Source organism: Palaemon carinicauda, chromosome 32, assembly GCF_036898095.1.
Source record: "Palaemon carinicauda isolate YSFRI2023 chromosome 32, ASM3689809v2, whole genome shotgun sequence".
NCBI lineage: Eukaryota > Metazoa > Arthropoda > Malacostraca > Decapoda > Palaemonidae > Palaemon > Palaemon carinicauda.
In genome coordinates this window covers 72,291,369-72,318,867 of record NC_090756.1, presented here as the reverse complement: position 1 = coordinate 72,318,867, position 27,499 = coordinate 72,291,369, and the positions used below count along the sequence as shown (strand labels likewise).

General features: G+C 42.3%; 1 pseudogene; it reads right to left on the bottom strand.

The window, feature by feature from the left end:
• Positions 1–541: 541 nt before the first annotated feature.
• Positions 542–27,499, bottom strand: part of LOC137625657 (zinc finger protein 83 pseudogene) — a 36,339-nt pseudogene continuing 9,381 nt past the window's right edge.

Here is a 27,499-nt window from a genome sequence, read left to right as displayed (position 1 = left end):
CAATTTTTCTCCCTCACTGTATCGTTTAGCCTTCTATAAACAGTTGTTTCGTTGATGTTAAGAAGATTGGTTATATCAATATTTTATGGAAAATCTGGTGAAATAAGTTTAACTAGTTACAGTTATCCTATAACTGTTGGGTAGCTCTAACCATATTTGATAGATGACTTGCTTATGAGAGTGCCACGATGAGACTGTCAGTTGATGTCCGGTTCGACCTCACCCACAACTGCATCTCCGATGCATTCTTTACATTAAATACATAATGGTGGTTGCTAAAAAGTCAGGAACATTAAGTATTTCTATTTTCTATTTTTATCATAATTAAAGATTATTGGGTTAATTTTTCCATAATGATTGAGATGATATTTTGATAAAAAAATAATAAAAATTCTTAAAATCATGCTTAATGAACTGTATCTTCTATTGAGTGAAGTCTCAAAATGCATTGTCCCAGAAACCTAGTCTCATTAGAAACGTGAAGAATGTGAGCTGCCAGTTAGTGCCTTTCAAACGATAATCACTGAATTCAGGTATCCCCAGTTTTGTTGTATACTGTATGACGAGGAGGTGCAAAACTAGTTAACAAGAGATGACAACATCACAAGAAGCTAATCACCAAGGAAGATCTCATTCAGTCAAACATGTTTCTGCTGCTTGATCAAAATTCCATTCAACTTGTTTGTAAAAGTTCCATACAGAATCATTTGCAAAGGAATGGACTCAATTCCAGTTAACTAAAATAACAACAGAGAGTACAACTAGAGTCCAGGAAGTATGACAATTTAATCCCTTTGTAACAGGAATCTCTTCTTTTCAACCCGACTTCCCCAATTCCTTACAATTTTTTTCTGGCACAAATCTTCATATGACTTTTTATTTGTGATTTCCTGTTAAAAGTTTTATCACAGGAACTGCATTTAAATGGCTTCTCCTTAGTATGAATTCTACGATGATCTGTTAGACTGCCTTTCTGAGAAAATGCTTTGTCACAAAATGCATTTAAATGGCTTCTCCCCAGTGTGAATTTTATGATGCTTTGTGAGACGATGTCTCCGAGAAAATGCTTTGCTACAGAAATTGCACTTAAATGGCTTCTCCCCAGTATGAATTCTATGATGCTCTATGAGATGTCTCTGAGAAAATGTTTTGTCACAGACACTGCATTTAAATGGCTTCTCCCCAGTGTGAATTCTATGATGCTCTGTAAGGCTGTCTTTCCGAGAAAATGCTTTGTCACAGAAACTGCATTTAAATGGCTTCTCCCCAATATGAATTCTATGATGCTCTATGAGATGATGTCTCTCAGAAAATGCTTTGTCACAGACCCTTCATTTAAATGGCTTCTCCCCAGTATGAATTCTATGATGCTGTGTAAGACGATGTCTCCGAGAAAATGCTTTGCTACAGAAATTGCACTTAAATGGCTTCTCCCCAGTATGGATTCTATGATGCTCTATGAGATGATGTCTCTGAGAAAATGTTTTGTCACAGAAACTGCATTTAAATGGCTTCTCCCCAGTATGAATTTTATGATGCGCTTTAACCCTGGATAGGTACGGTGGGTCGTTTGCGACCCCGAGCGTCAAAAAAAAACAGGTTTTTCTCACGTGACTCACCCCTGTGACTGAATTTGTGGGTGATCGACCTGCAGGAGGTGTCTCCCCTACACGCTCTATTAGTGTCCAGATGTGCATTGCTGTAGCTGTACTCCTTCCCCGATTTCTGAGACGCGTCGGGGTCGTTCGCGTCCGAGTTTACCCTTCTGAGGTAGTTTGCATAATTATCAAAGTTATTACGTATTATGAAATTGTCGTAGAATGGTGCCACTTGTATAGGTTATCAGTTGTGGAAAGTCTTGGTGGATTGTTTGGCTACCATGTGCATGTTTTTTTTTTTAGTTAAAATGTCGTTCATCACCACGAGGACCATTTTACCGCGAGTGCCCCTTTTTCACTTTTTTTCATTTTTTTGCCAAGTCATTTTTCCGTAAGATATTGCCAAATAGTGTCGTAAAACTTTTGCTTGTTTAGTGTTGGAAAGTGTGTCTAGATGATCTGGCTACCCATGCATGACTTTGTTTTTGTCAGATACGACGTAGTTATTGGTATATTGGGTATTTAACTGCGGTTACCAATTTCTGTTTTTTTTCAATATTTGTAAAAATTACTACGTAGTAAGGAATTGCCGTATATTATTCATTTTTTTTTCATGTTTATGTGTTAGAAAGTGTGCCTTGATGGTTGGGCTAACACGTGCATGTCTTTTTTTTTATCTGAGATGTCGTATATTAGAATGTCGGGCATTTTACCGCGAGTGTCCCTTTTTAATTTTTTTTAATTTTTTTGCCAAGTCATTTTTCCGTAAGATATTGCGAAATAGTGTCGTAAAACTTTTGCTTTTTTAATGTTGGAAAGTGTGTCTAGATGATCTGGCTACCCATGCGTGATTTTGTTTTTGTCAGATACGACGTAGTTATTGGTATATTGGGTATTTAACTGCGGTTGCCAATTTCTGTTTTTTTTTCAATATTTGTAAAAGTTTACTACGTAGTAAGGAATTGCCGTATATTATTGATTTTTTTTTCATGTTTGTGTTAGAAAGTGTGCCTTGATGGTTGGGCTAACACGTGCATGTCTTTTTTTTTTATCTGAGATGCCATATATTAGAATGTTGGGCATTTTTCCGCGAGTGCCCCTTTTTATTTGTTTTGCATTTTTTTGCTTAGTCATGTTACCGTAAGGAATTGGCAAGTAGTGTCGCAAAACTTATATTTTTATAGTGTTGGAAAGTGTTTCTAGATGATCTGGCTACCCATGCCTATTTTTTTTTTAGCCAGATATGGCGTATATATAAGTATGTGTTCGATTTTCCTGTGATTGCCATTTTTTCGTTTTTTCCCATTTCTTTCAAAATTACTACGTACTAAGGAACTATCACAGAGTAATATTTCATTTATATGTTTATTTGTCGGAAAATATGCCTTGATGGTTTGCCTAGCACGTGGGTGAAATTTTTTTTTTTTCTGAAATGCCGAATATTAGAATGGCCATTTTTCCACGAGTGCCCCTTTTTATTTGTTTTGCATTTTTTTGCTTAGTCATGTTACCGTAAGGAATTGGCAAGTAGTGTCGCAAAACTTATATTTTTATAGTGTTGGAAAGTGTTTCTAGATGATCTGGCTACCCATGCCTATCTTTTTTTTTAGCCAGATATGGCGTATATATAGGTATGTGTTCGATTTTCCGGTGATTGCCATTTTTTCGTTTTTTCCCAATTCTTTCAAAATTACTACGTACTAAGGAACTATCACAGAGTAATGATTCCTCTAGATGTTTATTTGTCGGAAAATTTTGTTATTTTTTTTTTGATTGAATATCATCAAATTTTTTTAGCTAAAATATTGTTTTACATTTTTTTTTTCGATTTTATTTCCCTTCAAAAAAATGTTTTGGGTCAGAATTTTAATTTTATAGTCGTAAAATAATCGACAATTATCCAGCAACCCACCATACAATTTTTATGCATATCCAATAATAATTAGATTAGTAAATAACACCTTGAAATTGACATACCTTTCCTACATTTCAAGTGGCAGATTAGGGAGTCTGAGTCAGTGTGGTTGGCGGCCATTTTGTGGACATATCCGAAGCGTAAGCTGCCCTATCTATATATATTCTTGTTCCCTATAGAATTTGTGATATTTTGGTATATTTTTACCTGCATAAATATCATATTATATATTAAATATATGTATTTTTTTACGAAATTTCCTAGTACTCAAAAAATTACCTTTAGATATGGCCCCTGATATAAATGTAATTTACAAAATAATGAAGATTTTTTTACATATTTCTATTTTAGGATAACATATGTTTATTCCCTAAAAAAATTAGCCACTTCCTATTTCATTTGGGTACCCAAAAAAATTCATGAAACTTGGACAATTTTTTTTGGCCAAAAAAAGTTACCCTTTTTTTCTCATTTCAGATCTTCACCTCCATGGGTCTGACTTCATCCAAAATACATCAAGATGTGTCCTAAACATTCAAGAATCAATTCCTAAAAGGATTTGTGTATATATGTATAAACTTTTTTTTATGAATTTTTGTCAGGTCTTTTTTTCTACTTAATTTTTTAAAATATTTATAATAAATAGTTTTTCTGCAGATGAGTAGTATTTATCTTTACAGTTGTTTTAAGCATTCATTGAAATTTTTTTTGGCAAAAGAAAAAAGGAGGTTACTGCAAAAACTGATTTTTCAAGAATTTTTTTTGGCGTCGGGGTCGTTCGCGTCCGAGTATACCCTTAAAGGGGTGTCCGAGGACCGTACCTATCCAGGGTTAAGGCTGTCTTTCCGAGAAAATGCTTTGTCACAGAAACTGCATTTAAATGGCTTCTCCCCAATATGAATTCTATGATGCTCTATGAGACGATGTCTCTGAGAAAATGTTTTGTCACAGAAACTGCATTTAAATGGCTTCTCCCCAGTATGAATTCTATGATGCTCTGTAAGGTTGTCTTTCCGAGAAAATGCTTTGTCACAGAAGCTGCATTTAAATGGCTTCTCCCCAGTATGAATTCTATGCTGCGTTGTAAGATGACTTCTCTGAAAGAATGCTTTGTCGCAGACACTGCACTTAAATGGCTTCTCTCCAACATGCGTTCTCAAATGTATTATGAGATCCTTTTTCCAAAAAAACCCTTTGCCACATTCACTACAATTGAATAACCGCCTCCTAGTGTGAGTCCCATAATGTGCTTTAAGACCAATTTCGGTAGAAAATGTTTTGCCACATTCTTTGCAACTGAAATTGCCTCCAGTGTGAATTAGCCTGTGAGTGTTGGTGGGTTTAAGTACTCCAATTAATTGTTTTTCTTTAAAATTCCTACTAAACATCATACCAACATCACTGTGAAATTTAGAATAACTATTTTTACAAAAAGGTTTTTCAGAGCCACTTTTTTCGATATGATCCTCCTTATTCTGCAAACATTCTTTCTCTTTTCCTCTTCCCTTTCCTTTGTCCTCTTTCTTACTGGATCCCAACTGTATGCCACATTCCTCTTTCACACCTGTCTTTACACTCTTCTCCTTCTCCTCTTTATTGACTTCCCTTTTGCTGATTTGTACATCCTCCTCACTCTCTGATGCATCTGAGTCGAAAGAATATTTCATGTCACCTTCGGTTGACTCAAATATTTCTGGCTCTGCTTCAAATTCTGGCTCTGCTTTGAATTCCATGTCTGGATCCATGAAAAGAGAGTCATCTTCAAAGAGCCCGGCAATGTCTACGACATTATTATTTTCCAAATTGAAAGCAGCGTGTGAAAAGGATTCTTCCATTTCGCTTTTTATTGGAAATTCTAATGATTCAGAGTTTCTTATCTTCTCTTTATCACTTGATGACATCCTCTTCAACACTATTCTGTGCATCAAAATCTTGCAGCATGAACCAACACAGACTCTTCTCCCTTATTCCCAGTCCAGTATCTCTTGCAGATATATCCAGCAGTTTACACAATCTTGCCACAAGTGTTGGATGTTTATTTCCTTTCAGATGAAAAATCTGAAATAAAAGAACAACTATCATTGGAGAAGGGCAAGATGAAAATGTTGGAGTTTTCTGAAATAAAATGACAATTTTCTAAACTAAAATAACAAATGTTAAAAGTAATTTGTATTTTTCTATTCATATAAACATGAGTCCTTCAATTAGGGAAGCTCACTGATTAGATGGTTGGAAGTCTCCTTGGAACCAAAACTGGAAGGGTCTGTAACTTCCCTGACCTGGAAGTGTTCCAGTTTTGATCTGTGTAGAAGCCAAGAGAGGCCACTATCATCACCTATCTGTTTATAATAAGGGAAAGATAGGCACTTAGTCATACATGAATTGTACTATCCCATGTAAAGAGATACCATAACCCCTACAGGGGATGCTAATAAGAATTACAGAGAAGGTACTTGAATAATGGGCTGGTAGTGTCGCGAGGTAGCTGTTAGCTATTAACAGAAGGACGAGGTGAACATAAGTACTATTCAACAAGATAATGAGGTTATACACAAATGGTTGAGGGCAACCATGGCATAAAAAATTCCAAAAATGTGAAACATACAATGGCAAGCTTAAACAGATTTTTCTATTTACAGGAGAGCGCGGGAGATAAAAAAAAAAGCAATAGCATTACATTGTACAAGCGAGTATGAAAGATGTGCGGTACATGGTTCCCCCCTTAAAAGCATATACATGTGAAATAGAGAGGCAAACTGCAAGCGTGCTATCTTGCAGGAGATAAACAGGTTTTAAGTGATCAATGAAGACCCAGTCTTCTTTGCCATGAATGTTACCGTATATTTCCGCGTATAAGGCGACCTTCATATAAGACGAGGTACAAAATTTGAGCAAATTTTTATGAATTTATCTCATATCGGTAGTATAAGATGACTGCTCAATCATAAAACCATCTGTGTATAGCCTAGGCTAGCTTTTGCAAACCAGATATCTTATGAAATATAGGTTATGTAAAGATGATGATATTACTTACTGTATCCTTATAAATTAAAAATAAATGAAATAACAAAAAAAATCCTTTATTGTTTTCCTAGAACAAGCGTCACTTAGCCTGCATTGTTTTGTTTACGCTCATCAGCTGCTCACGTACAAAATGCCCGTTCTTCCTCTTTCTTCTTCTTCTTTTATGTTCTTTAATGTTCTTTGCGAGTTTGTTATAAAAGCATATAATAATGTAAAGGTGGAAAGTATCATAAAATAATTTAAAAAATACGGAATCTCAAATGCCATGGATGGCAGTGAAGACGATTTATTGTACGAATGCGACAACGAAGCCAAAGTCGACACCGGAACCGGACTGGAATCCTTACGATGATTCCGTATATGAAAAATCTCGTGATATGTTCGAACAGCTTTTCGAAACAGACAGTGATAACTGTGAGGAGTTTTAGTGGTGTTAGATTTATACATGTTTGATGTTTAATATTGATTGGAAATAAAGTTTTACAAATTTTTAGGTTTTAAATGTAATACTGTAATGTACCGTAATTTTTATTGAGAAATAAAGATTGTACCGTTTGTAATTCAAAATTGTTATTTACAGCTAAAAATAATAATTTTTAAACAAATAGATAATATATCCTATATGTTATTACTATCGTAATTAACAATAGCATTAAAATTACTGAAAGGTTAGCGAGAGAAAAATTTGCTAACAACGCAACCAATACTCGATGTTTACATTTTCTCAGCTGTGCTCGTATGGTTAAAAGTTGGAATTATTCCTCGAATTTATCATTTATGCCCTTTTTGTAGATATGCCAATAATATATACGGTAAAAATTGTTTCATTACTTTCATTATACATTTATATATTAATGTAAATCATTTCATGTGTGTCGGTGATTATCTCACCTCAACCTAGGCTAGCCTACTGATAAACCAGACATAGAATTCAAGGTGTGATTTTTATAACGGTAGTATAAGACGACCCCCAATTTTTGATGGTTAAATTTCGGTATATAGGGTCGTCTTATACGCTGAAATATACGGTAATTAAAAATGCCTTCAGTTTTGTGAAGGATAATGAGGAAAGGACCTGTGTAAGGAGGCGTCAGAGGTGGCTTGCTAGTGTTGGTGTGCACGAAGACATGTATTCTGGTGTTTAAATCTTTCAATACGTGTTGCTTCGCTGAGGGATTGAACACCTGGCGGTAAGCTGTAAAATTTCCCTTAACGTGAAGTAGGCGCTGGAGATAGTCAGGGGAGGTTGCAGAAGGAAAACATTCAGCAGTTGACCAACAGGTCCCCATACACATTTCCAGCTGTCGAGACATCAAAGGTGTTCTTAAGAATTGTCCTTAATCCCAAGAGGACCAGGGAAACTGAGTAAACCAGCCTGAGCCATTGCAATGGGATATTATTATTATCATTATTATTATTATCATTATTATTATTATTATTATTATTACTAGCTAAGCTACAACACTAGTAGGAAAAGCAGAATGATATACTGTAAGCCCAATGGCTCCAACTGGGAAAAAATAGCCCAGTGAGGAAAAGAAATAAGGAAATAAATAAACTACATGAAAAGTAATAGAAAATTAAAATAAAATATTTTAAGAAGAGTAAAGACATTAAAACCATAAAATATTTTAAGAATAGTGATATTAAAACAGATCGTTCATATAAATTCATGAACCCAGGCTTATGTCAGCCTGTTAAACATAAAACATTTGCTGGGAGTTTGAACTTTTGAAGTTCTACCAATTCAACTACCCAATTAGGAAGAACATCAAGTGCATACCTAGTATTACGAACAGGGTGCTACTGTCCAGGAAGATCTGAAGGTGAAGGATGGTCAGAATTAGGAAAAATCAAATACAATATGTATAACAAACTAACAGAACAACGGTGCAGAAATTAATAGTCAGTCCTCCTTCGCAATAGTTAGGTTATAGACACAGGCGTGAAAAGGGAATTTTCGTGAATAAATGCTGCACTAGTGTGGGCTAACTCCTTACCTAAAAAGTAACTGCCCCTTGCCGATATATGATAAATATCAGGTTTACAGAATAGGTTATACTTGCTTGACAGCATAACATTTATGTTGTTGTTATTATTATTATTATTATTATTATTATTATTATTATTTACAGGAACAGGAATGTGGGAAAATACTAAGCAAAATAATACGAAGTGAAACAATGTAAGGCTATTTAAACTGAAAGGAATAGGCCGAACTATATTACGAAAGAAAAAAAACAAGCTGCGTCGACGAGTCAGAAGGGATCGTTTTTCCGCCAGGCCGCTACAGGCTGTTCTTTCACCTCCCCATAAGTTTTCTTAAATATCGGGTTTTATTAATTCCATGTTTTTGGTAAGTTCTGGTATTCAAAGAAAGTTTATAATAACATGTCTAACTTATGCTGAGTATAATCTATCCCAATTTGTGTTAAAATATGTGAAAAATTATAAAATTACAAAGCGTGCATCCGAAAACAAGCTGCTGTCGTTGACTTCGGCGCATTGTGTTATTAAATTTAGACTTACCAAGACGATTCTTTATAATATATTTATTCTTTCACATTGTTTATTGACAAAACATATATATGATTGAGAAATATAGGTTAATAAATAAGTTTCGATTCACATTACTTGATAATCATTTGAGAACAATGAAGGTGTTCGGACAAAAATACTTCCGACCAATCAGGTATCAGGAACCTTTCCGAGCTAAAAGGGCACCCCTGTGAGTCAAGTGCAAATATGCACCTCTATAGAAAATAGACTATAGTGTGGGCTAACTCCTTACCTAAAAAGTAACTGCCCCTTGCCAAGAACAGGTGCCCGAGCTGATGATTAACACAGTAAATAGTGCCTAATATTGTTTTAATTTGGTTTTTACAACAGTTTCTAATCATGTGGAGAGTGGACAGTACATTTGCACATATATACACTACATACTGGGCACCGTACGATTACATTACAGTACTGTTATAAGGTAAAGTTTTACCAAGTCCTCATCATCACATTACTGTTCTGTAAAGCAGAAGCTCTTCCAATCTAGTAATACTGTACTGTAACCTGATACTCAATGAATCTGTGGTGTATATTACGGTAATGTATATACAATAATGTTACTACAATACAGATTAACAGTACTTACTGTAACTGTTCGGTGTTTTCGTTACACAACTCGTAGCCTAGCCGCTACGCATTTTCTTGAAGTATGACGCAATGCCTTATGGGTTGTCTCTTGAGCAGTGTGTTATATCTATACTTTCTTTAACAGAAATACAGTTCATTTTAGAAACTAAAACCTTAAACATCTCTATGATAATTGTTTCTTTTCAATAAACAAACAAAAACAGTGCATATGATTACTTTTCAACAGCTGATCTCTCTCTCTCTCTCTCTCTCTCTCTCTCTCTCTCTCTCTCTCTCTCTCTGTAAATATTTACTTTCTTTAATGTGTAGCAGCGTATGCTACAAGTCGTCTGAACGAATCAATAACAAAGAGTATTGTGTATACGGTTTCTTAACTTGTTCAAAACATTTACTAAATATAGTTAATATAGTATTACGTATTCACTGATGTGTTATAATCTATCATAATTTTCAAACAATACATTTATAACTCATTACAGAATTAGTTCTCACCTATTCAATGTTAGGATGCCAGAAAACTTCAAATCATTCATATTCTCTCTCTCTCTCTCTCTCTCTCTCTCTCTCTGTCTATATATCCAATAAAAGAAATCTTTGTTTCTTTGCAAAGTCTCTGTTGAAGCTTTATAATCAAGGACCACAGAGCTAAAAACTATAAAATATCTTGCATCGGCAACATAAATGAAACTCCCATAAATGTTATGCGATTCATCTCACAGTACAAGTAAATAAAATATGACAGAAGTATTTCAAATAAAACTATTGAAATTAATGACAAATTCGTTGATAATTTGTATTATTCCTAACTATACAAACCATAGCTATTTAATAGGGGTATTACTCTTGGCGTAGCTGAAATGACGAGACATTAATTTTAAGGAGGGTTTACTACCCACACCGCTAGTTAGCAGGGCTAGGGGAGGGTAGTTTGCTAGCCCCTCCCCCCCCCTCACACACACCTGTGCTTGAGCTCACTTTGCTTGGAGGTAGGACTTCAAGGGGGATAGTGCTGGCGGGCTAGTTTGGTTGAATAGCTAAGGTTTGTATAGTTAGGAAAAATACAAATTATCTTTGAATTTGTCATTTGTTCTGTAACTGGAATACAAACCACACTATTTAATAGGGGTGACTCACCTATTACAAAGGGTGGATGTCCCAGCCAATATGGGTTTTGGGCCTTGCCCAGGGGCTCGTTATTTGAGTGTGTAAGCACCCATGAAATAAGGAGTCCCTGCACCTCGCTAGAACCTTGCTACGCAAGGACTGCGGCTTACGCAAGTTGTGTGTGAAGGTATGATGAAGTGTGACTCGTCCTAGGAAGTTTTTCTGAAGTTCTTTAGATGGAAACTTGTTGACTAGGACTTTCCCAATACCACCTCGTCAGGGTATGGGGACGTAACAGTATTAATCTTAATGCTAGGAATACAAGGAAGCAGGGTTTACCTGCAGTGGTTTGAGGTCAGCTATGCAGAGAACCCAGAATGCTGCTTTCCCCAAGAGAGGGGATGATGAAGAAAAATAAAAGGGCCAGTCAAACTTTTTTTCATTCATGTAGACTAAAACCGGGTAACAATGCCCTCAACCTTCTGCTACTTGTCCAATAAGGAGCCTGAGGTTTTAAACCAGCTGTTGTGCAGCCACCACAGGGCCGATAGAGAACGTATCGAGCCTCCTGTGGGTCATGTCTTGCAGGTAGTGGGCTGTGAACGTTGTTTGACGTTTCCACACCCTAACGACCTGTTTCACTGAAAAATTTCTTTTGAAGGCCAGGGACGTAGCTATGCCCCTGACATCATGTGCTCTAGGGCGACGTGACGGAGGAGGATCTGGATTCAAGGCTAGGTCAATGACCCTACGAATCCATGCAAAGATGGTGATCTTGGTGACCCTCCTCTTAGTCCTTCCTGTGCTGACGAATAGTGCTAGCACTTGAGGACGGATTGCAGCTGTTCTTTTGAGGTATAGCCTCAAGCTCCTTACTGGGCATAGTAAGAGATGGTCTGGGTCATCTGTTACAGAACGGAGACTAAAAATCCGGGATTCTGAGTCTTAGCAATAAACTTAGGGACGAAGCTGAAGGTTATCTCCCCCCATCCCCTTCAATGGGTGATGTCACACAAGAGACCATGAATAATCGCTGACTTTCCTGGCAGAGGCTAAAGCTAGCAGGAGTACCGTCTTCCAGGTTAGGTGGCGATCTGATGCCTGGCGTAATGGTTCATAGGGAGGTCTCTAAAGAGACCTGAGAACTTTAACCACGTTCCATGGGGGAGGTTTCACTTCCGACTGAGGGTAGGTAAGTTCATAACTATGTATGAGTAGAAAAAGTTCTAGCAGAAATATACCGTTTGGACTTCTTCTTCCGTTGTCGCGAAAACCTCCCCCACTGGGAGATAGACCACTCCCTATATTCACCACACCTGTTATTACAATCACACCGTTGGCCCCTACAGGAGGGGCAAAGGGCGTGAGAATCGGTCTTGACCGCAGACATGAATGTTCCACAGGGGCGGTTGGGAAACCCAGGGCAGGTGTGCATATTCGCAGAGGCTAACTTCACACACAAAATTGGAAAAGAAAAAGCCAAAAAGCATTAAATGGCTGCCAATGACGGCGAGGATGAAAGAGGACACGTCCGACTACCATACGAGACGAGAGCAAAGTGAGCTCAAGCACAGGTGTGTGTTAGGGGAGGGGCGTAGTAAGCTACCCTCCCCTACCCCCGCTAACTAGTGGTGTGGGTAGTAAACCCTCGTTAAAAAGTAATGGCTCGTCATTTCAGCTACGCTGAAAGTAATACCCCTATTAAATAGCATGGTTTGTATTTCAGTTACGGAACAAATGCTAATTGGAAAATGATAGATCAAATAATAATTGTTCGTTTAAGTAAATATGAAATATCCTTCCGTAGCATGTCTTAATAATAAGGAGGTTATTTGATCCGAAAAATGAGGTTGAGGAGAGACAACGCAGGGTTGATCAGCTGATTTAATGTAAACAATGCATGAAATTATAATTAGCTGTTTTTAATTATAAATACGATATAAAAATGTGAATATTATATGCATTATTATTGGAAACAGTTAAGTGACACACCAGTTTAATCAAAATCAGGTTTAATTTCAAATAGAGCTGTAATTTTTTACCATAGTAAATGGATGTACAGTACACTGTATAGAGAGAGCTAGGACCTGCTGGGTGTTGAGATACATAGTGGTACGCAGCGCTCCCAGTGTAAAGTAGAGCGGGCTATTTGAAATCGTCGCCTGGCTTGAATTTTCTCGAGATATTTTATGAGAATTTTTATTTAATAGGTATTGCGTTCTTGGCCACGAAGCATAAAACCACAATTAACAAGGACCGACTGTATCTAGATCCGGACTAAGAAATATAATGAACAGTAAGTTCCTGGCCAAAAAATTAAGATGGGAATCAGCAGCTGAAGACCAGATATGAGAACAATACTCAAAACAAGGTACAATGAAAAAATTAAAACAGTTCTTCAGAATAGATTAATCACCAAAAATCTTAAACGACTTTCTCTATAAGCCAATCATTTTGTGCAATTGAAGAAGAGACAGAACTAATGTGTTTCACAAAAGTAAATTAGTTGTCGAGAATCACACCACTGCGGCTTGGAATCCTGGAATGAGGTCTCCTTTCCTAATAAGGATTTGTAGGCTCGGGAATCCATATGTGGCGTGATGCCGACATGGAAGAAAGGTTGATTCCTTCCGGTCTAAAGGCGAGGCTCAAGGAATAGCAGTGGCCTTTCATTGCCAAGCCAAAAAGACGCTTTCCTCCTAAGGGTAACAGAGAAACATCCCGATTTCTGGCATAGTGGTATTGAGGGGAAAGATACCCCTTTTATGATACTAACTTACAGTCCACTTAGCCTGGATTGGCTGAAGCCAAAGATTGACCCAGTTATCCAGACATTCTCTTTGCAACATGTTGCGGGAGAGACTCCCTGAGAGAGGAGGAGTTGGATAGTCTCAAGGGTGAAGTCAGAGCAAAGACACTGTTCTGTGAAAGAGGTTCGCATGTGACTGTTAAAATTGCTGAGGGGGTTCTCTCGGGAACTCTGCTGGGCAAGGCAAATCCTGCTGATGAGACGAGTCTTCTGGACAGGACAAGTCTTGTCTTGAGATGAGTCTGCACAGCAGGAAAAGTCTGGCTGCTGAGATGAGTCTAATGGCCTGTTTCTAAAGATCAAGAGCGGGGAATGGAAGAAACCAATTCCCGTAAGATCTCATAGGATCTACGTCAGTAGGCAAGACAAGTCTTCTAACGAGACAAGACTGCTGATGATGAGGCCTCCTCTGAAGGGCAATGGCAGAGAATGTGAACCCAACTACCATGGGAGGGATCCCCTTAACCCTGGATAGGTACGCTCCTCGGACACCCCTTTAAGGGTATACTCGGACGCGAACGACCCCGACGCCAAAAAGAATTCTTGAAAAATCAGTTTTTGCAGTAACCTCCTTTTTTCTTTTGCCAAAAAAAACTTCAATGAATGCTTAAAACAACTGTAAAGATAAATACTACTCATCTGCAGAAAAACTATTTATTATAAATATTTTAAAAAATTAAGTAGAAAAAAAAAGACCTGACATAAAAATTCATAAAAAAAAAGTTTATACATATATACACAAATCCTTTTAGGAATTGATTCTTGAATGTTTAGGACACATCTTGATGTATTTTGGATGAAGTCAGACCCATGGAGGTGAAGATCTGAAATGAGAAAAAAAGGGTAACTTTTTTTGGCCAAAAAAATTTGTCCAAATTTCATGAATTTTTTTGGGTACCCAAATGAAATAGGAAGTGGCTAATTTTTTTAGGGAATAAACATATGTTATCCTAAAATAAAAATATGTAAAAAAATCTTCATTATTTTGTAAATTACATTTATATCAGGGGCCATATCTAAAGGTAATTTTTTGAGTACTTAGAAATTTCGTAAAAAAATACATATATTTAATATATAATATGATATTTATGCAGGTAAAAATATACCAAAATATCACAAATTCTATAGGGAACAAGAATATATATAGATAGGGCAGCTTACGCTTTGGATATGTCCACAAAATGGCCGCCAACCACACTGACTCAGACTCCCTAATCTGCCACTTGAAATGTAGGAAGGGTATGTCAATTTCAAGGTGTTATTTACTAATCTAATTATTATTGGATATGCATAAAAATTGTATGTGGGTTGCTGGATAATTGGCGATTATTTTACGACTATAAAATTAAAATTCTGACCCAAAAAAATTTTTTTGAAGGGAAATAAAATCGAAAAAAAAAATGTAAAACAATATAATATTTTAGCTAAAAAAATTTGATGATATTCAATCAAAAAAAAAGTAAACAAAATTTTCCGACAAATAAACATCTAGAGGAATCATTACTCTGTGATAGTTCCTTAGTACGTAGTAATTTTGAAAGAATTGGGAAAAAACGAAAAAATGGCAATCACTGGAAAATCGAACACATACCTATATATACGCCATATCTGGCTAAAAAAAAGATAGGCATGGGTAGCCAGATCATCTAGAAACACTTTCCAACACTATAAAAATATAAGTTTTGCGACACTACTTGCCAATTCCTTACGGTAACATGACTAAGCAAAAAAATGCAAAACAAATATAAAAAGGGGCACTCGCGGAAAAATGCCCAACATTCTAATATACGGCATCTCAGATAAAAAAAAAGACATGCACGTGTTAGCCCAACCATCAAGGCACACTTTCTAACACATAAACATGAAAAAAAAATCAATAATATACGGCAATTCCTTACTACGTAGTAAATTTTTACAAATATTGAAAAAAAACAGAAATTGACAACCGCAGTTAAATACCCAATATACCAATAACTACGTCGTATCTGACAAAAACAAAATCACGCATGGGTAGCCAGATCATCTAAACACACTTTCCAACACTAAAAAAGCAAATGTTTTACGACACTATTTCGCAATATCTTACGGAAAAATTACTTGGCAAAAAAATGAAAAAAAATGAAAAAGGGGTACTCGCGGTAAAATGCCCGACATTCTAATATACGGCATCTCAGATAAAAAAAAAAGACATGCACGTGTTAGCCCAACCATCAAGGCACACTTTCTAACACATAAACATGAAAAAAAATGAATAATATACGGCAATTCCTTACTACGTAGTAATTTTTACAAATATTGAAAAAAAACAGAAATTGGTAACCGCAGTTAAATACCCAATATACCAATAACTACGTCGTATCTGACAAAAACAAAGTCATGCATGGGTAGCCAGATCATCTAGACACACTTTCCAACACTAAACAAGCAAAAGTTTTACGACACTATTTGGCAATATCTTACGGAAAAATGACTTGGCAAAAAAATGAAAAAAAATGAAAAAGGGGCAATCGCGGTAAAATGGTCCTCGTGGTGATGAACGACATTTTAACTAAAAAAAAAATCATGCACATGGTAGCCAAACAATCCACCAAGATTTTCCACAACTGATAACCTATACAAGTTGCACCATTCTACGACAATTTCATAATACGTAATAACTTTGATAATTATGCAAACTACCTTAGAAGGGTAAACTCGGTCGCGCTCGACCCCGACTCGTCTCAGAAATCGGGGAAGGAGTACAGCTACAGCAATGCACATCTGGACACTACTAGAGCGTGTAGGGGAGACACCTCCTGCAGGTCGATCACCTACAAATTCAGTCACGGGGGTGAGTCACGTGAGAAAAACCTGTTTTTTTTTTGACGCTCGGGGTCGCGAACGACCCACCGTACCTATCCAGGGTTAAGAAGAGACAAACTGGGAAAAGGAAGATTTTCTCACGGATAGGAAAAGCGGCCACCGTTTACTGCCAATGTCGACGATCCTTCCAGCTAGCAGGAAAATTGCTGCATAATGGCTGGTGGAGGACCTACCCTATTGGCAGGGGAGTAGATGAATCTCTCTCTTCGCTGGAATAATCCTCTGAAGGAGAGACCAACAGGAGAAGGAAGTCTTTTCTGCAGAAGGTTAAGTCACGATCAACATTTGATGTCACAGTTTGTTACTCTCCCCACAACGGAAGGGAGAGTTCCATCAACTAGAGGCGATACTCTTGGCTGCATTCTCTGTTCCCCATCCCCAACTTCTAGCCCAAGTTGAAGGTAAACATCGGGCATTGTACTAGAAACTAGACCGAGCTCAAAAGTGAGTCCCCTAGAAGGGGGTGGAACCTATTGCCCGCGCGAAGGCTGCCTTCCTCTTTGAGAGGTTTTAAGAGGCAGTCCTGTCTGGACTCTGACCACAGCCCGGAGGCAGACAGGTACAGCATGCCTCACCCCTTTTCTTGGATGTATCTGAAGAGGGAAATCAATTTGGATAAGAACCAAGGAGATTGACTCCCTGGATGAGATTCTCACTGGCAACCTCCTTATCAGGACAGTCTTTCTCGGGTCTCGGTAACAGCCAGAGGGAAGGAAGATTCTTGGTACCGAAAAACCTGTGATCTGGCTGTTCCTGATTAAGTTTGGATTCGACGGAGACTGATGCCGTCTTGTCGAACCTGCAGAAGTTTCTGCAGGCTGATAACCATGTCTATAGATATCCGTATTCGATATGACAGTCGGGTCTCTCCTGAGATTACTCCAGTCCTCAGATTGTGGTGAACTTGAGATGTCCCAGTCATCCTTAGTCTTGGAGACGAGGCCGATCCTGAAGGGGAAGGTTGACCTTAGGGTAGAAACCTCTGTGACTACCCTCGTTGTTTAGCTAACTGAAGCCCCCTTCCCTGACGTGACAGGCTGAAGACGGATGTTCCCAAAAGGGGATTATTGGCGTTAGTCTTACTAGTTGATCCTGCACAGGAAGCCATGGGTTAGCTGTTTGAATGATTGCAAGCCTTTCCCTCATATGACAGGGTTTGAATATCAAACTCGCTCCACGAGGAAAGGCTAAGCTGGAGCCTTCTGTGAGAAGTAACAGAAGAAGCTCGGCGGTATCTTGACGCACCGCGTCTTGCCATGAGACTAGATGTTCCAATAGCGAGGATAAAGAGAGACCACTTCCCACTTCCTAAAGGAGGATGGAAAAGACAAGAGAGTATCTCTTGCGGGATGTGGACTCTTTGTCCTTGGCGAAAACATGACCCGAGTATTTCGAGCTCAGAAGAGGGGTTTCACTGTTACTGGAAAAACCTCGCTATAGGATGAGAAAGTAAGATCTTCTTGAATAACTCTGGTCAAAGGGAAAGCTCCAGTTACAGACGACAGTCGTTGTCCGAATTCACAAGCAAGACTGAGTCTCATGAAGGGTCGAACCTATGTTTCTTCGGGCAAGGATTTCGTAGATGGAAGCTGAAGGTGCTCACACGAAGGTCTGAGGGCGTATAGGCGAACAGAGACTGAAGGTATGCAAGATGCCGGAAACCTCTGGTGTTCTAGTGGGTTCACCGGAACTCTAAGTTGCCATAGCTGTCACGTTAGACAGCAATGAATTCATCCTTTTAACGAGAGAATGAGGGAGAGTGGTAACCCCATGGGGTTGTACCTCCCGATGCAGGGGGAGGAACAGATTTAATGGATCTGCCTCCTTTTGTAGAAGGAACGAATTGTGGGTAAAGAGCGTATGTTCATAAGGAATGAAGGTCCATGAACGTGCCGGAGTTAATGAAGAAACCTGGCAACATGACTGCAGGTTTTTTGAAATTCGCAGGTGATAAAAACTTTGGGAACCGAAGAAACCCTGTTTGTGTTGATGGAGTGCTGGGTTAGGTTCCCAGAAAGAAATCTGCATTAAGTCTTTCACTTCAACTCTATGTGGGAGGGCTACCGAAGTAGCATAAGCCCAAGAGAGGAGTCAGAAGACAATCTATGTCGTCTAGATGAGAGCACTCTCCAAAGAGAGAGACTCGGGAGCAGCTCCTTCAACTCTATATGGGAGGGTTATCGAAGTAGCGCAAGCTCAAGAAAGAGGAGATGATGATGATCTTGAACTAGATTAGTGGTGTACACGAGCTGGCGAAAAGCTAACAGTCACTAGGTGAATGTCAAGTTGACAAACGGAAAGATGTCACATGCCAAGATGGCGAACGACTTGTCTTCGAACGCTGATCGGCGATCGATGTGATCAGTAAGAAGCTGGAGGTTATCTAGCCAATGAAGTGGCAATTGGAAATCTGGCGAATCATTGAACTGGTGACCTGCGAGCAGGCGATTAGCGATCAGCGTGGCGATTGGTGTGGCGATCAGTGTTCGGCGATCAGAGATCGGAAACAACGCTTGGCAAGCTGGCAATCGACAATTAGTGAGCTAAGGAACAGCAGTATGGTTCGACGATCAGTGAGTTTGCAATTGGCGAGCTAGTGATCGGGGATTGGCGAGGAGGTGATCGGAGATCAGCAGGCTGGCGAGCTGACGATTGGCGAGCTGGATATCTGCGATCAGCGAGCTGGTGATTGACGATCGGTGTAAGAACGAGCAGGTAATTGGTGAGCAGGCGATCGGCAATTCACTTGGCGATCGGCAATTCACTTGGCGATCAGCAGTCAGCGGTCACTGAGCTTGCATTCGGCAATTGTTGAGCTTACAATCAGCGAGATGACAAGTTAGGCTGGCTATCAGCGAGCTGCCAATCGGGGAGCTGCAAAATAGGCGAGCTGGCAGATGGCGAGCTGTCGAATAGTCTAGCTGTGAACTGGAGACTTGCGAGCTGGCGATCGGCGAGATGGTGACTGGAGAGCTGTAGGTAGGTGATCAGTGAACGGAGACCTGAGATGACGCCTGGCGACCTAGATATTGACAATCGGTGAGCTGAGGAACAGCAGTAATGTTCGACGATCGGTGAGTTGATGATTGGCAAATTTACAATCGGCAAGCTGCTTATTGGCGATCGGCGGGCTGGAGATCGACAATCAGCGAAAGAACGAGCAGTCAGTCGGCAAGTTGACGATAGGAGAATGACTAATTGGTGATCGGCGGTTGGCAAGAAGACAGCGAGGAGGTCAGGAATCCAGAGATTCGATGGGCAGCAACAGGCCACGAACATCAGTTCGACAGCGAGAGGATGTTGGGCAAGTGAACGGTGAGTGCGAGGAGAGTCCAGTGAGACAGGCGAGGGTTAGGAACCAGAGGGAGAATGGCAAGACTGACTAGACTCGTCCCAAATGCAATAGCTGAGGAGTGGAAGAACGGCGAGGTCCTTGAAGTTCCTCTGTAGGCGATCATTTGTCAGATATCGACGACGAACCAAACAGACGTCTCTTTGCCAAAGGTAAGAAAGCGTGTCTGAGGCGACGAAGAGGACTTCAAACTCGGCGAGCTTGCTGATGACGAAAACTGCTCAGTTGGGAGGTCTCCAAAGAGGTGTCTCTATAGGTAGTCTCCCTCGCGAACGAAAGAGATGATCACCCGCAGGAGACACTTGCCTCAGAATTTGCTCTGCCCCTGATGGAAGAGTTGGATCGGCATGGGGGGAAGGAGCCAAGTCTTTGGCGAAGAAGCTGCAACAGCTGATGAGATGTAGCTGTCAGCATTTCTCCCCGAAGGCGGGAAGGTTACTAGACAGAGATGATGAAGGGAAGTTCTACCGCGGAAGGGAGGATAGCCCAACACCTGGTGAGGATAACTCTCCTTCGGAAGGGAAAGTAGCCCAAACCCTTAAGGTGGACCTTCGGGCAGCTCTTGGCTTCCCATCAACAAGCTTGTTCAAGTTGAAGGTCTGCATCGAGCGCTACTGAGGAAACGTAGCCAGAGCTAGTTCCTCAAGGTTAGCGTGTTGATCAGGAGCAGCCACAGGCACAGAACAGGAAAGTGATAGCGCACTGACAGAAATTTCCACAGGAGCGAACTGCACTGCTATTCTATGTTGGCTATATTAGCTAAACAAAGAAATATGGCATCACTAACTGAGGAAAAATAAAACCAAAATTCTCCTTTGCATCTAATCTGCGGATGGGAAGTAGTCCCCTGAGAGAACAGACACAAATTAAGGACTGTCCACTCCCTTCCCCAGCCACCATCAATGGGAGAAGGAGAACGGCAGATAAAAACCGTAACAACAAGAATTACAATTGATTAATTCAGTTGACAAAAACTACTCGGAAGAACAAATCAGCCCTCAGGTGGGAAGGACATTCCCATATGGGTAGCGGACAAGCTAAGGTCATGCACACCTTAAGCCACCAAGAAAAAGCTGTAGGACCATCTACCCAAGATGGAGAGCAGAATCAAAGATGAAAATTACAAATTCGTAGATAATTTGTATTTTTCCTAACTATACAAACCTTAGCTCTTTAATAGTGGTTATTAATTTCGGCGTGGCTGAAATGACGAGCCATTAAAATTTTAACGAGGGTTTACTACCGCACCGCTAGTTAGTGGGGGGTAGGGAAGGTAGCCTGCTAACCGCCCGCCCTCCTCCCTCACACACACCTGTGCTTGAGCTCACTTTGCTTGGAGGTAGGACTTCAAGGGGGATAGGGCTGGCGGGCAAGTTTGATTAAATAGCTAAGGTTTGTATAGTTGGGAAAAATACAAATTACCTACGAATTTGTCATTTGTTCCGTAACTGACATACAAACCATGCTATTTAATAGGGGTGACTCACCCATTAGGGAGGGTGGAAAGTCCCTGCCAGTACTGGCTTTTGGCTTTGCCCAGGTCTCATTATTTGAGTGTGTACGCACTCAGCAATAAGGAGTCTCTACACCTCGCTACAACCTTCCTAAGCAAGGACTGCGGCCTACGCAAGCTGTGTGTGAAGGTAAAATTAAGTGTGACTCGTCCTAGGAAGTTGACCTGTAGTTCCTTAGAAGTTAACTTTAGGCTAGGACTCTCCCAATACCACCTCGTCAGGGTATAGGGACATGACAGTATTATCTTAATACTCTGAACACAAGGAAACATAGTTTACCTGCAGTGGTTTGAGGTCCCAGGATGCTGCTTTCCCCAAGAGAGGGGAGGATGAAGAAAAGAGTAACGGCCAGAAAAATCTTTTCATTCATGCAGACTAAGACCGGGTAACAATGCCCTCAACCTTTTGCCACTTGTCCACTAAGGAGCCTGAGGTTTTAAACCAGATGTTGTGCAGCCACCACAGGGCCGATAGAAAAGTATCGAGCCTCCTATGGGTCACGTCGTGCAGGTAGTGGGCTGTGAAGGTCGTCTGACGTTTCTACACCCCAGCTTGAAGGACCTGCCTCGCTGAGAAATTTCTCTTGAAGGCTAGGGATGTAGCTATGCCCCTGACATCATGTGCTCTAGGACACGTGACGGAGGATTCAGGGACAGATGGATCACCCTACGAATCCATGACAAGATGGTGTTCTTGGTGACCCTTCTCTTAATCCTCCCAGTGCTAACAATGCTTGCACCTGGGGACGGACTGCAGCCGTTCTTCTGAGATATAGCCTCAGACTCCTAACTGGGCACAGTAGGAGAAGGTCTGGGACATCTGTTACAAAACGGAGACTCAAATCCGGAAGGAGTCGAACCAAGCATCCGGCACCCCCTGATTTTGAGTCTTAGCACCAAACTCGGGGATGAATTTGAACATTACCTACCCCCATACCATTGCAAGGGTGATGTCATATGAGAGACCATGAAGTCCATTGACTCGCTTGGCCGAAGCCAAAGCTGGTAAGAACACCGTCTTCCAAGTTAACTGAAGAAATGAAGACTGGCATAATGGTTCATGGTGAGGTCTCTTAAGAGACCTGAGAACTCGAACCACGTTCCATGGAGGAGGTCTCAGATCCGACTGAGGGCAGGTAAGTTCATAACCTTTTATGAGTAGGGAAAGTTCCAGCAAGGAAGAAAAGATCATTCCTTTGAGCCTTAAGGCTAGACTTAAGGCTGAGCGATAGCCTTTCACCGCCGGGACTGAAAGGTGCATTTTCTTCCCGCAAATACACAAGGAACTCCGCTATTGCTGGAATAGTGGCATCGAGTGGAGAGATACCCCTTCCGCAACACCAACCCCAGAAGACTTTCCACTTTGCCTGGTAGAGAGATGCGGAATATTTTCGCAGATGTCCAGACATCCTAATCGCAACTTGTTGCGAAAAATCCTCTCTCAGCGAGGAGATGCCTGATAGTTACCAGGCATGAAGTCGTAGAGAAGCTACGGTTTTGTGGAAGATGCTGGCATGTGGTTGTCTGAGTAGATCGTGTCGTGGAAGAGATTCTCTCGGAAGTTCCGTTAGGAGTTGCAGAAGGTCCGGAAACCATTCTGTGTTATGCCATAGCGGAGCTATGAGGGTCGTTGAAAAATTGATCGATATTCTGTTCTTGTTGAGCACCCTCCTCATCAGACAGAACGGGGGAAAGGCGTACACGTTGATGTTGTCCCACCGTTGTTGGGAGGCATCTTGCCAGAGTGTCTTGGGATCCAGGACTGGGGGGAAGTACGGTGGAATCTTGAAGATCAGCACTGTCGCAAACAGATCCACAGTCGGGGAACCCCACAAAGTCAGGACTTTGTTGGCTACAAGATGACACAAATACCACTTGGTACTCACTATCTGAGACGCTCTGCTCAGATTGTCGGTGAGTACATTCCTCTTGTCTGGAATGAAACGCGCCGATAGTAGAATTGAGCAGACTTCGGTCCATCTCAGTATCTCTACTGTAAGATGGGATAGCTGCTTCGAAAAGGTACCTCCTTCCTTGTTGATGTAAGCCACTATTGTGTTGTCGCTTATCACCACAACAGAGTGACCTGCCAGGTATTGTTGGAACTGTTGAAGGGCCAACAAAACGGCCTTCATCTCTAGACGATTTATATGAAGGCACTTTTCTGATTCTGACCACAGGACTCAGGTCATGTGGTACAGAGCATGCCCCCCCTCCCCCCCTTTCTTTGAGGCGTCCCGAACAGCATTAAATCCGGGGGAAGGACGAGAAGATCCACTCCTCTTCGTAGGTTCTCCTCTGTCACCCACCACTGGTGGTCCGTCCGTTCCGCAGGACCCATAGGGATCATGACGTCCGGGGAATCGCAACCTTGATTCCACAGGGACTTGAGTCGCCACTGGAGAGATCTCATCCTGAGGCGATCAATGGGAACCAGATGAGCCAAGGATGAACGGTGACCAAGGAGACGTAACGACGATTGGGTTGGAAGCTCTTCTCGTCTGAGGAAAGGGCTTGCGGCCCCTCTCAGACTGTCTATCATGTCGTCTGATGGCATAGAGGTTCAATGACACTGAATTCGCTGACAGAGACGGAGAGATGGTAAGAGCGAGGCGCGATATCCTTGGCTGATAACGGAGATCGTGTAGGAATCGGCATCGGGAAGCTGTTTTCCGGATGAGTAACCTTAGGCATCCTCCCAGCGTGAGACCTGCAAGGGGGGGTTGCCAATCCTAGAGTTTTTGAACTCTGCCGCTCCCTCTGGGATTATGCCCCCCCACCCCCACCCCAGGAGAGCTTCCCATGCTATCTGTCCCTGATAGGAGAGGACTGCTATTGGACACCTTGTCTTAGCTGCCGTAGCCGGTCCGATAACTTAGGCCAACGAAGCTGAAAGAAGAGGCGCTGAAGGCCTGCAGGGTCTGGAAGAAAGCGCCTTTAAGAAGTGAAAACGTAAGTTGACTTCCTCCGCACAACCGCTGTCCATGTCTCTGTCCTTGAGCACAAACAAGCTCTTCCCAAGGATGGAAGAGTGTCTGAGTTCGTCGACATCCACGGATGAGACACTCGAGAGGAAGCCCTCGGACGCTGCGTCTAGATGGTCCAACCTCGAGCTTGCCCGCAAGATTGAAACTTGGCGACGAAAAGCCAAGGTGCTAGAGTCCGAGATGAGGAAAGTACCCATGGCCTTCCTAGAGCTTCCTTGTACAAAACCTTGGGTCGCAACCGAGGAGGAAAAGGACCTGGTAAGCCCCTTCCACGTGATGGAGAAGAGGAAGGGCTAAACTAGTCACCCCTTGCTCGACGGAGAAATCTCGAACGGAAAGCTCCCTGGCAAGACCCTTCCAGGGAATGACGAGGAAGGGCTAACCCAGGTTCTGGAAAGAAGAATGTAGCTCAGACCTCCCTGAAGATTCTTCCTACACTTGCATGTGCCATGCTCTGCGTTTACGGGGTGAAGACCGTGTTCTGGAAATAAGCTCCAGAAGACTCGCCAGGCTGGCCATTTTGCGAAACCCCGACAGGAATCGCGTGATGGTAAATCAATGGTTTGCGCATGGCCGAACGTGGAAGCGCCCATGCGTGAGCACACAGGAGCATAAACGAAAGTGCGCGAAGGAGCGCAGAAGGAGGGCGAGAGCTGGTGATCGGCGAGCGATGACCCGTAGGGGAGCAATGGATACTGCAGAAATCAAGCCGACATTCACGCGATGGAGCACCATCGGTTCGCGTGACGGAACACCGTCGGTTCGCGCGACGGAACACCGTTGGTCCGTGCGATGGAATGCCGTTGGTTCGCGCGCGGGCGAACATTGAAGCGCATTTGCGAGGGCGCACATGCACGTAGGCGCGCGAGCACGTAGGCATGCAGTCGCGCGGGCACGTGGACGCGCAGGCACGTGGGAGCGCGGGTGAGCCCAGGCAGTCGGGAGACCGATGGCACGTAGGCGGGCGATGGCGCGTTCACGAGCGATGGCGCATCTTGGCGAACGATGGCCCGTAGGCGAGTGAAGGCGCGTTGGCAAGCGATGGCGCGTCGGCAAGCGATGGCGCGTTGGCAAGCGACGGTGCGTTGGCGAGCGGTGGTGTGTTAACAAAACGCTAGCGCGCAGGCGAAGAATCGCGCGGGCGCATAGGCGATCGCTAACGCAAAAGAGACTAGGGATGGTTAGCGCGCATCGCGCTAAGAGAAGGCGCGCATCGAGCTAAGAGAAGGCACGCATCGCGCTAAGAGAAGGCGCGCAGGAGCATCAGGAAGGTGAGCGCTGAAGCAAGCTGTTAATCAGGCGATCCTGGACGTTCAGGTAAAATCGTTGGCGCCCATTGGTGCGTGGCAGAAACGGGCACGCAGATGTGCGCTGGCAAATGAAGAAAGCTGGCGCACTGAAGGACAGAAGTAAAGGCGAGCGCTGGCGAGCAGGAGGAAGATCTACGGCAAGACTCAGCTACCGGAGATCGTGGTCTACAGCAGGTGAGCTCTAGATCGCTACTGATGGTGTCCAGGGAAACTGACACTCGTGGCAGATCGATGGGGATCGTTGACGCGCAGGAGAACGCTGACGAGAGGGCGAACATTGACGCATCTGTGGTCGCTGGCGAGCAGAAGGCAACGCGTGGAATCCTGTGCGTAAAAGAAGAGTCCTTGTCCAAGACCTGAACCGAAGTTCTAGATCGCGCGGGCGAACGTGGGCGCACAGGGCGCATAACAGGAACCAACGGGAACAGCAGATACAATCATCAGGAGAGCGCTGACGAACAGGAGAGCACTGGCGAACAGGAGAGCGCTAGCGATCAGGAAAACGCTGATGAGCAGGAGAGCGCCTATGCGCTAACACTGAGCAGCAGAGCGCCTGTGCGCTAACACTGAGCAGGAGAGCGCCTGTGCGCTAACACAGAGCAGCAGAGCGCCTGTGCGCTAACACTGAGCAGGAGAGCGCCTGTGCGCCAACACTGAGCAGGAGAGAACCCTGCAGAAGGGCGCGCAGGGGAACCCTGACACGCAAGGGAAGCACCCCGTGGGAGCCAACCCTTCGCCCCGAAGAGATCGTTGTCCGTCGGGAGACCGATGTCCGTTGGAAGATCGTTGTCCGTCGGAAGACCGTTGCTCGTTGGAAGACGAGGTCAGACTGCTGTCCATCTGCACCAGGGGCGGAAGGTCAAAAAGAAGGAGTTGTAGGCTCCATACGGAGATTCAAAAAGGCGCCTCTAGCACCCTTACAGGGAGATGGGAGGCCCTTACGACGTTGCGGACGGTGAACCTTACGGAAAAGGCGGCCAACAGCAACAACAGCAGAAAAGTCCTCCGAAGAGGAGTCTCTATGAGTGTACTCTCTCGCGAACGAAAGAGAAACACTTCGTAGAAGAGACGGGTCATCCCGTGACCTAAAAAGAGCAATCCTCCGAAGAGCGGCTCCTGAAGTTGCCCAGCCCCTTGAGCGTTACTGCAGGTGCAACCGCTCAGCACCAAGAGCATAGTCACACGAAAAACAGGCAAGAGAAGAACCTCCCAAAGGGGAAAAACTCAAGCCTGGACAGGAAAACTTCCCTCGAAAGGAAAGTTCTCCACCCAAGGAGGCGAGCCTCCTGTGTGTTCTAAAATGAACTGGAGAGCTGTCAATCATCACGGGAGTACTTCCAGGAGAAGGAGACACGCCCCTGACGAAGGTCTATAGGGGAGGCAGCAACAGCTGAATCCCCAGGCCTCAACAAGACAGCTCACTCCGTTGTCACATTACAGAAACGAACTAGATCGGTAACTGTGGAAAATAAAAACAAAAATCATTAGTTAACATTCATTCCCCCGGGAAGGCTCCGAAGAGGAATCCCGAGGGAAAAGAACACAAGAATTACACAAAAGGCATGTGCCCTTACAACCACTTACACTCACGGAAGGAGAGCTGTAACCAAAACAGAATTATAAAAATTATAATCATGTAACTATGTAATTAAGTAATTTAAAAATGAATGAACACTAAATAAAGAACGAAAACCCCGAAAAGAATCGTTCTACAAAAGCTGAAAAATCAACAAATACAATTATATTCATAAACTAATTGAGACAAAACGTACGGAGTAGCAACCCCACCCTCACGGGAAGGAAGCTACTCAGACGTAGTAAAGGTAACGTAGTAAAGGGTGAACGACCTCAAGAGAGAGAGAGAGAAAGACCGTAGTC